Source organism: Lithobates pipiens, unplaced genomic scaffold (genome assembly GCF_037356315.1).
Source record: "Lithobates pipiens isolate NorthernLeopardFrog02 unplaced genomic scaffold, aLitPip1_a1.2 Scaffold_8, whole genome shotgun sequence".
Taxonomy (NCBI): domain Eukaryota; kingdom Metazoa; phylum Chordata; class Amphibia; order Anura; family Ranidae; genus Lithobates; species Lithobates pipiens.
In genome coordinates, this window is record NW_027507903.1 from 603277721 (window position 1) to 603293737 (window position 16017).

Below are 16017 nucleotides of genomic sequence, written 5' to 3' on the forward strand. Positions count from 1 at the left end.
TGTGGCAGGACTGCTGTTCACAGACGCTCTCCATCCAATCTGACAGAGCTTGAGCTATTTTGCAAAGAATGAGCAAAAATGTCACTATCTAGATGTGCAAAGCTGGTAAGAGACATCCCCAAAAAGACTTACAGCTGTAATTGCAGTGAAAGGGGGTTCTACAAAGTATTGACTCAGGGGGGAATGAATACAAATACATGACACACTTTTCACATATTTATTTGTAAAAGAAATTTGAAAACCATTTATCATTTTCCTTCCACTTCACAATTATGTGCCACTTTGTACCGCACAGAATCAGATAGCAGCTTGATTACATTATCCTAAACAATGCAAACTTTAAACAATAATATCATCAGTACATCTATCAGTACATAAAATGAACAGCTAGCAGCTAACAGTAACCTAATTAAACAGTGATATAATTATCAGTAAGCTAATCAACAGCCAGGCACCAAGACAAGTTTTGATTAGTCAAGGAATGCCCACCCTAGACAGTCCGGCAACAAGTCCACAGCCCTGGATACACAAAGAATATTACACATGCTGTGTTTCAGGTGTTTGGCTTTCACTTGTGTAATCTATCCAGTATAATAAGGCCCCTTTCACACATGCTGTCTGATCAGGTCCCCCTGTCAATTTTCCAGGTGGACCTGATCGAAATCTCCATTCACCTCTATAGAGCGATGGATGTCAGCTGTGACATGTCTGCTCACTTCCGCCGCTATCCTATCTGATCCAGTCCGCCAAATCCAGACGGATGGAGACCCTATTTTCATGCAATTCCATCCGATCCGCCAGGCGGATCGGATGGAATCTGTTATAGCTGCAAAGGGTGGGCCAACTCAATATTGAACCCTATGGACTAAGACTGGAATGCCATTAAAGTTCATGTGCGTTTAAAGGCTGGTGTCCCAATACTTTTGGTAATATAGTGTGTATAATGTCTTTATGTAATCTTCAGGTCTAAAATAATTTTTAAACGTGTGCAAAAAAATGCAGAAACAGCTTTGGCAGTGAAAGGGTTAATGGTTGTATTTGATCACTCTTCTGGTACATTGACATTTCTGGAGGATTATGTCTTATCTCTGAGTCAATAACACCAATAATGCCCCTAACCTCTGATCTCCATTGCCCAACCCTTTACAGCAGTCTTTACCACTCAAGTGTGGAAAAATAAATTGTACTTTTTTTTAAAATATTCATATTTCATTGCTGCCATTTGTAACTCTGTGTATAAATATTCGGGTTTCAGAATTCTATAACATCTGAAAAAGGGGATCTAAGGCATCCTAAGGCATTTAAAAAAAAAACGTAAACCCCAAAACAAAAATGTATTATGTAGACAAGGTAATGTTTTTTGGTGGGATTTTAATGGCACCAAGCAGTAGAATTACTAACAATACACCAAGATGTAAAAAAAAATAAAAAAATAACAAAATTTATTATACAGAAGACACATTTAAAAGTATTGGCTGTACATATAATACGCAGATATGGATACACATCTAATCAAATGATGGAAAAAGTGGTCACTCAACAATGACATGGAGTGACTTGTCCCAACATGTTTCGCCTCTTAGGGCTTCTTCAGGGGATGTTTGAAGAGTAGATGTGATTCTGCATAGAACAGAGTACAATTAAAAACAATACAGAATTATAATACAACAAAAATGAAAAGTAATAATGATGAGTAGTCTGTTGACCTCCCTGCCCGATGCTCATTTGTCCCAACATGTTTCGCCTCTTAGGGCTTCTTCGGGGGATGTTTGAAGAGTAGATGTGATTCTGCATAGAACAGAGTACAATTAAAAGCAATACAGAATTATAATACAACAAAAATGAAAAGTATCAATGATGAGTATGCTGTTGACCTGGTGCTTAGTCACCCATGAAAGGATGTTTTACCTGCTACTAGATGTTAGGCCAAATGAAATACGGACAGTGAACAGCATGCAAAAAAGGCTGGCCAAGAAGAGCCCAGGATTGGGGCCAAACAGCCGGTATCTGTCTAGTGGAAAAAGTGGAAAAATGACCAAAGTGAGCAAATGGGGTCACTTAGGTGAAAAGAGATAAAGAAGGCAAAAATAGGGATAGGTGAGATTGAAAAGAGGGAGAAACAGAGCAAAGAAGGGGAATAAATAGAGAGAAGGGGGAAAAGATAGAGTGGATGGAGAAAAAGAAGGGGGGGGGGAAAGGGGGTAGGAGAAGAAAGGAATGTGGGTGGAGGAGAGAAAGAGGGGATGAATGGGGGGAGATGAGGGGAAGAAGACTGAAGATGGAGTAAAAAGGAAAGGGGGGGGAAAAAAAGTATTATATTGCATCTTACCAATTCTTAGATGCAGTGGCTGCATTAGTCGTTTCTTTTTTTTTTACTTTTTTTCTTAATTTTCCCATGTTGATCTGGTATTTTCCAACTTCCTTTACCAGAACAAGCTGCCCAGCAAAAGTGCCAGTTAGTGTTTTAAGACAAACAGGGCCGATCCTAGGGTCACAGACGTTGGGTGCAGAAATATTTCTGGCGCCCCCACATGGGCGTGGTCATCTTACTAACTCCTCCCCTTTACAAATGTTTCTATGGCTTCAACTCAAAACACAGAGATGCTCCCCTAAGAAGTCTTTATTACCCTGGGATCCTCCCATGATCTTTTAACAATAAAGAAAATGAGTACACTAATGGGACCTGAAAGGGGGTCTCTCTAATGCACACAGAGAGGGCTTCCACTAGAGAGTCTGTTAGAAAGAGCAGACATACTACAAGAGTTGGTCAGAGACTGCAGACACGCTACAGGAGAGGGTTAGAGACTGCAGACATAGTACAGGGGATGGTCAGAGACTGCAGTTCCTAAGGATGCAAGTAGATAATGGCCAACCAGCCCTCTCACCAGACCCGGCAATACAGCAACATCAGTTCTTCTGATCAGGAGTCAGCTCACTCTGGGTTGCCCGTGGCGACTCCGCTGGGTGGTGCTCAGATCTGTATTCTGGCAATGACTCCATTCCTTTCTTCACCGGGGATGGCGCCAGGCTGTGCGGCTTTCCCTCTGGTGGCACAGTGCAGCAGGGTTCTCTTTCTGATGGCATCCCCTCAGCACTGTCCTCTCCCTGGAGTCCTGGGTGCACTTCCCTGAAAGCTTTCCCGGGCTCCTGGCGCTCTCTCTCTCCCCCCCAGCCTCTCTTATTCAGCTGAGCATGCTGTGTGGGCTGCAGTTTCCGGGACACAATGGGGCCACCAGTCCTTCGGACTAAATGTCCCACAATCCTCTTCTCTGCTCCCTTATTTATTGTATTTCTTCCCTGGCCAATATGAAGGAGGGAGAAGAAACATAGCCGGCAGATGACCTGGCAAGTGCCTCTCACTAGTACAGCAGTACGAGGAGGAGAGGGAGGGGGGCTTTTAGAGCCTGCAGCTGCTCTCTCTCCACTCAGACACGGGCTCTCCAATATCCGGATGCTTCGCTCTTCTCCTCTGACAGGAGGAGGGAGGGGGATGGGCAGTAAACACAGAGAGCCCTCTTCCCATTGATAACAGGGACAGTGGTGGCACAGTCTCTCCTCCCCTGATCTGCTTCTGCATATCTCCCAACTTTTAAAGTTGAGAATGAGGGAATTCTGGGGAGAGAGTGACCTACGGCACGCGCAGCTTATATCAAAGTGCCCATTAGAGCCCTCCCACAGCAGGTGTCCCCCATCAGAGCCCCCCCCACAGCAGGTGTCCCCCATCAGAGACTCCCCCAACAGCAGGTGTTCCCCATCAGAGCCTCCCCCCACAGCAGGTGTCCCCCATCAGAGCCCCCCCACAGCAGGTGTCCCCCATCAGAGCCCCCCCACAGCAGGTGTCCCCCATCAGAGCCTCCCCCAACAGCAGGTGTCCCCCATCAGAGCCTCCCCCCACAGCAGGTGTCCCCCATCAGAGCCTCCCCTCACAGCAGGTGTCCCTCATCAGAGCCCCCCATCAGAGCCTCCCCCACAGCAGGTGTCCCCCATCAGAGCCCCCCACAGCAGGTGTCCCCCATCAGAGCCTCCCCCCACAGCAGGTGTCCCCCCACAGGGGCACCCCACAGCAGGTCCCCACAACAGAGCCCCCTCCACAGCAGGTGTCCCCCATCAGAGCCTCCCCCACAGCAGGTGTCCCCCATCAGAGCCCTCCCACAGTAGGTGTCCCCCATCATAGCCCCCCACAGTAGGTGTCCCCCATTAGAGTCCCCCCACAGCAGGTGTCCCCATCAGAGTCTGTCCCCCATCAGAGCACCCCACAGCAGGTGTCCCCTATCAGAGCCCCCCCCCCACAGCAGGTGTCCCCCATCAGAGCCCCCACAGCAGGTGTCCCCATAGATCAGTACCTGTCCAATAGATCCTTGTAGCTTGGACACGTTGGGAGCAGAAGCACTGTGCACGTTGCAGGGGGGCGGGGCGTCTGTGGCATCTTTGGTTACTAGGAGGGCAGCACTCGAACACCATTTTTGGGAGTGCACTGGATGATTTGCAGCAGCTCCGGCCAACCCAGAAGAGAAGAACCGACACACGCAGAGGGGGCAGGGCAGACAGGAGATTGCTCCACATGCACCGGACATAAAGATTAGTGGAGTCTAGTACTGGAATGTGTTCCGATACTAGGCTCCACAGCGGTACTCAGGCAGCACGGATTCCAGGGACAGTGGGAGCAGTTAGTGATGTCCAGTTCATGAACGAATCGTGAACTGGATGAATCGATTCTTTTCAGTGAACTGATTCGTTTGAAACAGTTCACTCTGCACTCAGTACATAGCAGAGCAGCAGAGCTGGCAGTGGTAATATGATCCTAGAGCAGTGATGGCGAACCTTGGCACCCCAGATGTTTTGGAACTACATTTCCCATGATCCTCATGCACTCTGCAGTGTAGTTGAGCATCATGGGAAATGTAGTTCCAAAACATCTGGGGTGCCAAGGTTCGCCATCACTGTCCTAGAGTGAGAGAGCTCGGCCCCTCCCTGCAACCAATCAGCTGACTCAAAGCACAGTGACACTCAGGAACTGGATACAAACTTAAAACAAGAGCCAGGAGTTCACAGTACACCGAGTTAAAGAATCGTACAAGTTACCGAGTTAATGAATCGTACAAGTTACCGAGTTAATGAATCGTACAAGTTACCGAGTTAATGAATCGTACAAGTTACCGAGTTAATGAATCGTACAAGTTACCGAGTTAAAGAATCGTACAAGTTACCGAGTTAAAGAATCGTACAAGTTACCGAGTTAAAGAATCATATCAGTTTTTAGAACCCAGTACACTGAAAGAACCACGAGTCACCACCAGTAAAACAATACACTAAACCAATGAGGTAGCAGCAGTGATCAGGTGGTACGGACAGCCTAAGTCCCTTTCACACTCGTGCGACTTGTCCTGCGACTTGAGACTGCAAAGTCACATGACAAGTCACACCCCATGATTTCCAACGAGTTCAGTTCATATCTGTGCGACTTCAAAGTAGTTTTTGTACTACTTTTGTCTGACTTTGATGCGACTTGTGGCAGAGACCTCAAGATTACACAAACATTGCTTCAAGTCATGGCAAAAATCATGGCAAAAGCACTTGACTTTCAAGTCGCACAAGTGTGAAAATAGCCTTAACGATTGGATTTTACTACCAGGGGTACTTCGCCCATGGTAGTGGTAGTAAAATCTGATCATCATTCCTGCGCATGCGCTGTATAGACTATGGGAAAATCTGATGGCTAGCAATGTTAACTGGGAAGTTGGCCCATCAGAATGCAGTTCACATGCACAAAAACCCACTTTTCATTTAGGCTCCATTTCCACTTGTGCAACTTGTCCTGCGACTTTGTACTCTATGATTTCCAATGAGTATTATTTGTATCTGTGCGACTTCAAAGTAGTCCCTGCACTACTTTGGTCCCACTTTGATGCAACTTGAGATCCATAGACCTCCGGAATACACAGGCATTGCTTTAAAGTCGCATCAAAATTGCGGCAGAATTGTGCAACTTTCAGGCTGCGTTAGCCTGAAAAGCCAGAAAGTTGCACGATTATGCCACGACTTGAAGCCATGCCTGTGTATTCTGGAGGTTTATGGACCTCAAGTCACATTACAATGGGACCAAAGTAGTGCAGGGACTACTTTGAAGTCGCTGTGACTTGAAGTCGCACAGATATGAATGGTACTCATTGGAAATCGGGTACTTCTTGTCATGCAACTTTGCAGTCCCAAGTCGCAGGACAAGTTGCACAAGTGGAAACAGAGCCTAAATGAAAAGCGGGGTTTGTGTGCATGTGAACTGCATTTTGGGGCAACTTCACAGGTAACATTGCTATCCATCAAATTTGCGGAAACCTAGGCTCAGGGCCGGTTCACACTGCAGCATAGTGCAAAATCGCATGCGAGTTGCACTGCAGTGCAAATCACAGGCAATGTCCGTGCAATGCGATTTCAGCCATACAGATAGTATGGTTGAAATCGTATCGCATTTGGACTAAACTCGCACAGGACCCTTTTTTTGGTCCGCACCAGAATCGGATCGCATAGCACTCATGCGATCCGATTCATGTCCAAACTGACACTTCGCAGTGCGACATGCGAACTGAAAAGGGGGTGCCATTAACATTGTATGACACTCCCCAGCAGTTCGCATATGTCGTTGTGAACTGTCGTGCGAGTTGGGTGCGATGCAGGAACCCGTCGTGGAATCGCAGGGTTCCCGCATCGCACAAGTGTGAACCCAGCCTAACACAGCTGTTTGTGTATCACCAAAATGCATGACACTGTGCTAATCTGACAACAATGGAATAATTGTCAATTGACAACAATTGTGCTCTGCGCCGATGAACTAAATCAAAGTAAACATTACCAGGACCTGCCAACCTTCTGTGTGAATCAGTCTTCTGATTCTACTCATTTAAGAAGGTTGAATCAGAGCTTCGGTTCACTTGCTTGTCAGTAGACTCAGCAAGTGAACCGAAGAACCGAAGAATCGATTCATTGAATCGGTTCATTTCAGTGAGCAGTTCGAAATGAACCGATTCATTTTAAAGATCCGAACTTCCCATCACTAGGAGCAGTATGTGCTCTTGTCAGTTTCCGGCAGGATGGGGAACTGCAGCACCCGCTACATGCGCTCCGCCTCTGGACACCGACGAGGAGGAGGGAGGGGAGCAGCACTCTGGAGCTTCGGCGCCCCCACCTCTGCGGCGCCTGGGTGCAGGGCACCCCACACACCCTGCCTAGGATCGGCCCTGAAGACAAACCATTTACCTAAAGGGCGTTGTCACTCTTTAAGGCTCGGTTCACACCTAAACTGGCCGCAATGCTGTCCGTCCCTGTTTTCTGTTTCAGGGATGAATCAGGGCAGAATCTTTGCCTGAATTCGGCCCTGAAACAGAGCCAAAGACGCACAGCTTGTAATTGGTACAGGAAGAGGAAAAATAATGGATCTGCTGGTGATAAAACTGTTATAAAGGGGAGTGATAGGAACAAAGACTGCTGTGTTACTGTCAGTGACAGTCGGTATCATGTAGGTCATTTTTAAATTTTTTTTGCTCAAAGTTCCACTCTAGCAGGTACAAGGTTTTGGGTTTGGCAGCTTATTTCAATGAGTGGGTTGTATTATCACAATGCGACAGAACGTGCATTAAATACAGAGCAGCGGTCTGACTCGATGTGTGTGTCCTCCAAGTCTAATAAGAGCTAAAAAAACACTTTGTGGTAACGTGTTAACACGCTGTAGTGATGGGTATTTTGAGTGGCACCTCAAACACACTAAGGCAGCGGTCTCCAAACTTTTCAGTATGAGGGCCACATCGGATATTTTTCAAATATTTATTGGACCATTCATTGATTCCCTGTCAGAGTCCCCCTTACATCAGGTTGTCCATCAGAGTCCCCCTTACATCAGGTTCTCCATTAGAGTCCCCCTTACATCAGGTTCTCCAACAGAGTGCCCCTTACATCAGGTTCTCCATCAGAGTGTCCCTTATATCAGGTTCTCCATCAGAGTGCCCCTTACATCAGGTTCTCCATCAGAGTGCCCCTTACATCAGGTTCTCAATCAGAGTGCCCCTTACATCAGGTTCTCCATCAGAGTACCCCTTACATCAGGTTCTCCATCAGAGTGCTCCTTACATCAGGTTCTCCATCAGAGTGCTCCTTACATCAGGTTCTCCATCAGAGTGCTCCTTACATCAGGTTCTCCATCAGAGTGCTCCTTACATCAGGTTCTCCATCAGAGTGCCCCTTACATCAGGTTCTGCATCAGAGTACCCCTTACATCAGGTTCTCCATCAGAGTGCTCCGTACATCAGGTTCTCCATCAGAGTACCCCTTACATCAGGTTCTCCATCAGAGTGCCCCTTATATCAGGTTCTCCATCAGAATGCCCCTTACATCAGGTTCTCCATCAGAGTGCCCCTTATATCAGGTTCTCCATCAGAGTGCCCCTTATATCAGGTTCTCCATCAGAGTGCCCCTTATATCAGGTTCTCCATCAGAGCCCCGCTTACATCAGGTTCCCCGTCAGAGTGCCCCTTACATCAGCATCACCATCAGAGTCCTGCCTTGCATCAGTGTCCCTATCAGAGACCCCCTTACATCAGGTTCCCCATCAGATTCCCCCTTTATATCAAAGTCCCCATCAGAGTTCTTCTTTACATCAGGTTCCCCATCAGTGCCCCCCTTACATCAGGTTCCCCATCAGAGTGTCCCTTATACATACCAGAGTTCCTCCTTACGCCAGGATCCCCATCAGAGTACCACATTTCATCAGGGGCTCCAGAGTCCCTCTTACATCAGGGACCCCATTAGAGCCCTCCATTACATCAGGGACCCCATCAGAGTCCCCCTTACATCAGAGACCCCAATCAGAGTCCTCCATTACATCAGGGACCCAATCAGGGTCCTCCATTACATCAGGGACCCCATCAGAGTCCCCCTTACATCAGAGTCCTCCATTACATCATGCAGAAGTTTACAAACTTTTGAGTATGAGGGCCCCATTGTATATTTTACAAATATTCCTGGACCGAAAATAAAACTCCATCATATTCCTCTCTTACATTAGGTCCCCACCAAGGTCCCCCACTACATCAGGTTCCCCATCAGATTGTCCCTTATATCAGAGTCCCTCCTAACACCAGGGTCCCCATCAGTGTCCCGCTTACACCGATGTCCCCATCAGAGTCCCCCTTACACCGATGTCCCCATCAGAGTCCCCCTTACACCGATGTCCCCATTAGAGTCCTCAATTACATCAGGAACCCCATCAGAGTCCTCAATTACATCAGGGTCCCCATCAGCATAGGTGTGTGCAGCCTATTGCAACAGGCTATACACCCCAAAGCTAAAATACACATGCGTGTGTGTGTCTATATATATGGCCCTGGCACATTGATCTCCCTGCCGGCACAGTAAAAGCGGAGTGCATAAGCACTTCTCTAATGGCAGAGCTGGTAAGAGGGAGATCTTTTCCATCTCCCTGCTGCTACACAGAGTGACAATGCTAATGCGCACAAGGTGATTAGTGTGTGCCCAGGCACACCCGACACACCCTGTGCGCACGCCTATGGCCATCAGGGTCCTCTATTGTATCAGGGTCCCCATCAGAGTCCCGCATTTCATCAGGGTCCCCATCAGAGTCCTCTATTACATCAGAGTCCCCCTTACATCAGGCAGGAGTCTCCAAACCTTTCAGTATCAGGGCCACATTGTATATTTTACAAACATTCCTGAACCAAAAATAAATCCCCATCATATTCCCCTCTTACATCAGATACTGGGAAGAAACAGACAGGGGACTGGAGGGTAACCAACCCCCGGGACTGTTAATACGGTACCCAATATCAAGGCAAAAAAATAAAATCAATATAATTTTACTGAAAATACAAATATATAAAACATTTCCGGAAAAGGAAAATATATAGATATAAGTAACAAGTCCTAAAATACAAGAACTAGTGCAGAATCATACAGAACTACACATGTTACAGAATTTGTACATTATATGTGCTGCATTTTTCTCTACATGTTTCGCTCTTCTGAGCTTCTTCAGGACATTGCAGCGTGTACAGTTACACAGAGAAACTTAAAAAAATATATACAAAATAGTGAATGAATTTATTAAATGCATCCCAAAAGTTTGAAACACATATTTTTCTATTCAACTAGGTATCTGCTCTGACCAACCTCAGTTGATCAAGGCAGACACATTCCTTATTAATTAGATATTCAAGCAAGGACATTATTACAAAGTAACATAGAGTAGATACAAATTAATATATCAAAGAATTATATATACATAAACGTCAACATTGGAACAAGATCGGACAGTTACAAAACTATCCCATTGGAGATCTAAATTAAGCTTCAAAAATGGCCGCCTTACCCAGTGGGTCTTTAAATTCATGCTTTTCAAAGGGTTCATTAAGTCAAATGTTGATGTATAGAGAAGATCACAATATGAAAACAATATATAATGAAAGTGCCACTAAGGAGCCCCGATGTTCCCTGGCAGTCTGTAGAGGCACGAGAAATAAGATAGGGTAAATATAAATCTATAGGTTTAGGTATAAGGAGAGGCAAATAATGGTCAGATAAGAACGTACCTGAGAAATGTCTAGGAAGTGAATGTATTTGAGCCAATTTTAGAATGTAGAGAACAAAGTATCTCAAGATAGCCAGAGTATTGTCAGATGGTATTGGAAATTAAATGCCTTTACAGAGAACGTTCGCCTGCAAGGGTTTAAAACAGAAAACGATTTCCTATAAATAAATTGCTATCAGTTAATTTGGGACCAAAGGAAAGTTCCCCAGCAAATGCTAAGCAAAACTTCCCAAGTCCCAAGGAGCTCACATGTAGACAATAGCCCATAAAATTTATTTAAGAATTCCCAGACTTTACCTCTCCTAAAGAAATGTGAAAAAGATTTGGACATTTCCTCCTAATTTCATCAGGGCGTCACAGAGATCCCTCTCCATCAATTGCCAAAGCGGCAATGAAAGAGAAGGTGTTTTAAGCTCGTGGCTCCAGCCCGGCAGCGTCTGATGTCACCGCTGGGCTGCGGGCGTGTCTCTAAAGAGGATTTCCCTTACTCGGCGAGATTGTATTATTGCGCATGCGCGGAGGACGTGATTCACGTCACTCTAACGCATCGGCCATTTTCAAAGATGGCAAGCGTTACATCAGGCTGCCTACCAGAATCCCCCTTACATAAGGGTCCAGAACAGATTCCCCCCTACCCCCACCCCTTACCTCATCAGAGCCCCCATTACATCAGGAGCAGACCATAGACCAGTGATGGTGAACCTGGGCAACCCAGATGTTTTGGAACTATATTTCTCATGCTCTCTGCAGTGTAGTGGAGCATCTTGGGAAATGTAGTTCCAAAACATCTGGGGGGCCAAGGTTCACCATCACTTCCATAGACAGTCTCTGCTAAACCTTATCCTCAGTAATGCCACTGTCCTTAGCTGTAGGCCATATACAATCTAGCAGAGGGCCGGATGTGACCCGCAGACTGTAGTTTGGAGACCCCCGCACCAAAGTAATGCAGCTTTGATACACATACACTGTAGGATGTGTATGGCAACATCTACTGTGCGTTGTGGTGTACAAGCACTGTAAAAATGCTGCATGTCCAATTTTTGATCTGCTTCTGTGCATTGGCAGCCCATTAAAAATGAATAGGTCACCTTAACACAATGTACATTAACGCATGGCACTATTCATGTTAATGCATAGCTCCTTACTGTCCCTGATTTCGAGGGACTGTCCCTGATTTCGAGGGACTGTCCCTGATTTCGAGGGACTGTCCCTGATTTCGAGGGACTGTCCCTGATTTCGAGGGATTGTCCCTGATTTGGAGCAATGTCCCTCTGTCCCTTATCCCTCCTCATTTGTCCCTCATGTTGGTCTGATCCATATAGTTGTATATAAAATGCACTTTTTATCTTTCAAAAAGTGTTTTCCAGCGCTAAACCTTTCATCTGATTTCTAAACTGCTGCATTTGTAAATGTTAAAAGCCAATATAAAGGAATAGGAGTGGTAAAAAAAAAAGGACTTGTGGGTTTAATTAACCTTTTTTTTTGTTAATTCTCCTTTAAGGGGATGTGGCAGTGGGTGTGTCCTATGCCTACATACATTTGCTAGTAGGTGTCCCTCATTCCCATCTCAAAATGTTGGGAAGTGTGCTAATGGGCATGTGTTATAGCAACACACAGGGATGGGCAAGGTATGAATGGGCTCTCGGTGCCAGCTGGCCACCTAGTTATGAATGCCAGGGGAAGGATTGGGAGTGGTGACGAGAGGTGGGACTGCGGTTTGTCCTCAGGATTTTTGCATGGTGCAAAAAAATTATTATTAATATAGTTTTTTTTTTTTCCTTTAGGTTCCATCCTGGAAAAGCACAAACCTGATGACCCTCAATGTTCCCTACGGTCACATATAGAAATCGAGTTTGAGAAGGGCTGTTATACAGAATACAAATACAGAATCGATGGGGAAAAAAGAAGTTCTGTCGGAAATACAAAAGGAACAAAAAATGCTGCAAATGGAACAAAAAACGAATTATAAAAATAGTGAACAAATATTTAATCTTATTCTGATGTGTAAATAAAGAATGGACTACCTCTCTGTGAAGAAATTGTGAATTCAATTTTTTTTAAAAACCTCAAACCTTATGGGTTACATTGTTTTAGGCTGGATTCACACCTATGGCATTTTTAGGCTTGATTCACACTAGCGCGTTTTTTGATGCATTTTGCATTTTTCAGAAATGCAAGGAAATTTTTTAACATGTGTTCCTATGGAACATGTTCACATCAATGCATTTTTGTGCCTCTGCGTTTTTGGAAAGGGTCAGGGACTTTTTTTCATGCAAAATGCGGCGTTTTGCATGTAATAGAAGTCAATGGACCCGCATCCAAAACGCAAATACCGCATTTTTTTTGTGTTTTGTGCCACGTTTTTGCCGCGATTTGAGTTTCTTTTCTTTTTTTTACACTGTATATAGCGGGTTGCTAAGCAACCACAGTGTAAAAAAAATAAAAATAAAATTGAAACGCAAAACGCAGAAAAAACGCAATAAAAACCTGTGTCCAAAAACACGGCAAGCGCCGCAAAAAGCACTGCAGAAACACTCAAAAGTAACATGCACAGATGTGAATCGAGCCTTTGGGTCTTTTAAAAAAATAAAAATAATAAAGAACCCAGCAGTGATTAAATACCACCAAAAGAAAGCTCTATTTGTGTGAAGAAAATGATAAAAGATTTGTTTGGGTACAGTGTAGCATGACCGCGCAATTGTTCAAAGTGCGACAGCCTTGAGCCTGGGTTCACACGTGTGCGTTGCGAATTGAAGCTCCGGTTTCACTGCAAAGATAAAAATCAGTTGTTCAGAGGTTCCTCTGCGTTTTTGCTGCGGATCAGTGAGCAGGGAGGGGGGGAGGTGTAGTGAGGAGAAGGAGATAATTTGCGAATCAGATGCATTCCCATAGAAGATAATGGGTTGTAATTCGCATCGCAATGCCCAGAAAACGCACACGTTTTTTGTGCAATGCGCAGTGCGAATGCAACGCACATATGTGAACCAGATCTATTCAAATGAATGTATTTTAAAATGTTCTGCGAATTGGATGCGGTGTAAGCCACATCTAATTAGCATAGGTGTGAACAGGGGGCTGAAAGCTGAAAAATGGCTTGGGCAGGAAGGGGGTGTAAGTGCCCGGTAGGCAAGAGGTTAAATTGGGCTAAAGTTGGGTTAATCAGGGTCCATAACCAAAGTTAGACGGAATTGGTATTGCCAGTCATTGGTTTTAGGAACATTGAGTTGAATGGAGTGGAGGGGAGGGGAGTGAAGTGGAGTGGAGTGGAGTGTAAGGGAGTGGAGTGTTGTGGAGGGGAGTGGAGTGGAGGGGAAGGGAAGGGAGTGGATGGAGTGGAGGGGAGTGGAGGGGAGTGGAGGGGAAGGGAGTGGAGTAGAGGGGAGGGGAGGGGAAGGGAGTGGAGTGGAGGGGAAGGGAGTGGATTGAAGGGGAGCGGATTGGAGTGGAGTGGAGTGGAAGGGGAGTGGAGTGGAGTGGAAGGGAAGGGAGTGGAGTGGAAGGGAGTGGAGTGGAGGGGAGTGGAGTGGAGTAGAGCGGAGGGGAGGGGAGGGGAGGGGAAGGGAGTGGAATGGAGTGGAGGGGAAGGGAGTGGAGTGGAATGGAGCGGAGTGGAATGGAAGGGAGTGGAGTGGAAGGGAGTGCAGTGGAGTGGAGAGGAAGGGAGTGGAGTAGAGGGGAGGGGAAGGGAGTGGAGTGGAATGGAGCGGAGTGGAAGGGAGTGGAGTGGAATGGAATGAAGTGGAGTGGAAGGGAATGAAGTGGAGTGGAGTGAAGTGGACGGGAGTGGAGGGGAGTGGAGTAGAGGGGAGGGGAAGGGAGTGGAGTAGAGGGGAGGGGAGGGGAAGGGAGTGGAGTGGAGTGGAGAGAAAGGGAGTGGAGTGGAGTGGAAGGGAGTGGAGTGGAGGGGAGTGGAGTGGAGTAGAGCGGAAGGGAGGGGAGGGGAAGGGAGTGGAATGGAGTGGAGGGGAAGGGAGTGGAGTGGAAGGGAGTGGAGTGGAGGGGAAGGGAGTGGAGTGGAGTGGAAGGGAGTGGAGTGGAGGGGAAGGGAGTGGAGTGGAAGGGAGTGGAGAGGAGGGGAAGGGAGTGGAGTAGAGGTGAGGGGAAGGGAGTGGAGTGGAGTAGAGTGGAATGGAGCGGAGTGGAGGGGAAGGGAGTGGAGTGGAAGGGAGTGGAATGGAGTGGAGTGTAAGGGAGTGGAATGGAGTGGAGTGGAGTGGACGGGAGTGGAGTGGAGTGGAATGGAGGGGAGTAGAGTGGAATGGAGGGGAGGGGAGTGGAGTGGAATGGAGGGGAGGGGAAGGGAAGGGAGTGGAGTGGAAGGGAGTGGAGGGGAAGGGAGTGGAGCGGAGTGGAGGGGAAGGGAGTGGAATGGAGTGGAAGGGAGTGGAGTGGAGTGAAAGGGAGTGGAGTGGAGGGGAGGGGAAGGAAGTGGAGTGGAGTGGAAGGGAGTAGAGTGGAAGGGAGGGGAGTGGAGCGGAGGGGAGTGGAAGGGAGTGGAGTGGAGGGGAGGGGAAGGGAGTGGAGTGGAGTGGAGTGGAAGGGAGTGGAGTGGAGGGGAGGGGAAGGGAGTGGAGGGGAGGGGAAGGGAGTGGAGTGGAGTGGAAGGGAGGGGAGTGGAGCGGAGGGGAGTGGAAGGGAGTGGAGTGGAGGGGAGGGGAAGGGAGTGGAGTGGAGGGGAGGGGAAGGGAGTGGAGTGGAGGGGAGGGGAAGGGAGTGGAGTGGAGTGGAGTGGGAGTGGAGTGGAGAGGAGGTGAAGGGAGTGGAGGGGAGGGGAAGGGAGTGGAGTGGAAGGGAGTGGAGTGGAGTGGAAGGGAAGGGAGTGGAGCGGAGGGGAGGGGAAGGGAGTGGAGTGGAGTGGAGTGGAAGGGAGTGGAGTGGAAGGGAGGGGAGTGGAAGGGAGGGGAGTGGAGTGGAGGGGAGTGGAAGGGAGTGGAGGGGAGGGGAAGGGAGTGGAGTGGAAGGGAGTGGAGTGGAAGGGAAGGGAGTGGAGTGGAGGGGAGGGGAGTGGAGCGGAGGGGAGGGGAAGGGAGTGGAGTGGAGTGGAAGGGAGTGGAGTGGAGTGGAGTGGAAGGGAGTGGAGTGGAGTGGAAGGGAGTGGAGTGGGGGGGGGAGGGAGTGGAGTGGAGTGGAGTGGAGTGGAGTGAAAGGGAGTGGAGTGGAAGGGAGGGGAATGGAGCGGAGGGGAGTGGAAGGGAGTGGAGTGGAAGGGAGTGGAGTGGAGTGAATGGGAAGGGAGTGGAGTGGAGTGAATGGGAAGGGAGTGGAGTGGAGGGGGGGGAAGAGAGTGGAGTGGAGTGGAAGGGAAGGGAGTGGAGCGGAGGGGAGGGGAGTTGCCTTAATACTACAGAGGTTTCACACCTATGCATTTTTTGTGCTTTTTGCATTTTGCAGAATTGCGCTACAGTCCATTTAACATGGTTTGCTAT

General features: G+C 47.5%; 1 protein-coding gene across 1 annotated transcript in view; it reads left to right on the forward strand.

The window, feature by feature from the left end:
• The window catches only part of LOC143961311 (transmembrane 4 L6 family member 4-like), a 49116-nt gene extending 36486 nt beyond the window's left edge, over positions 1-12630 (forward strand). The window contains exon 5 of the mRNA XM_077470567.1: positions 12376-12630. The gene's annotated coding sequence lies outside the window, so the exon portion shown is untranslated. The remainder of the gene's footprint in view (positions 1-12375) is intronic.
• Positions 12631-16017: the final 3387 nt, after the last annotated feature.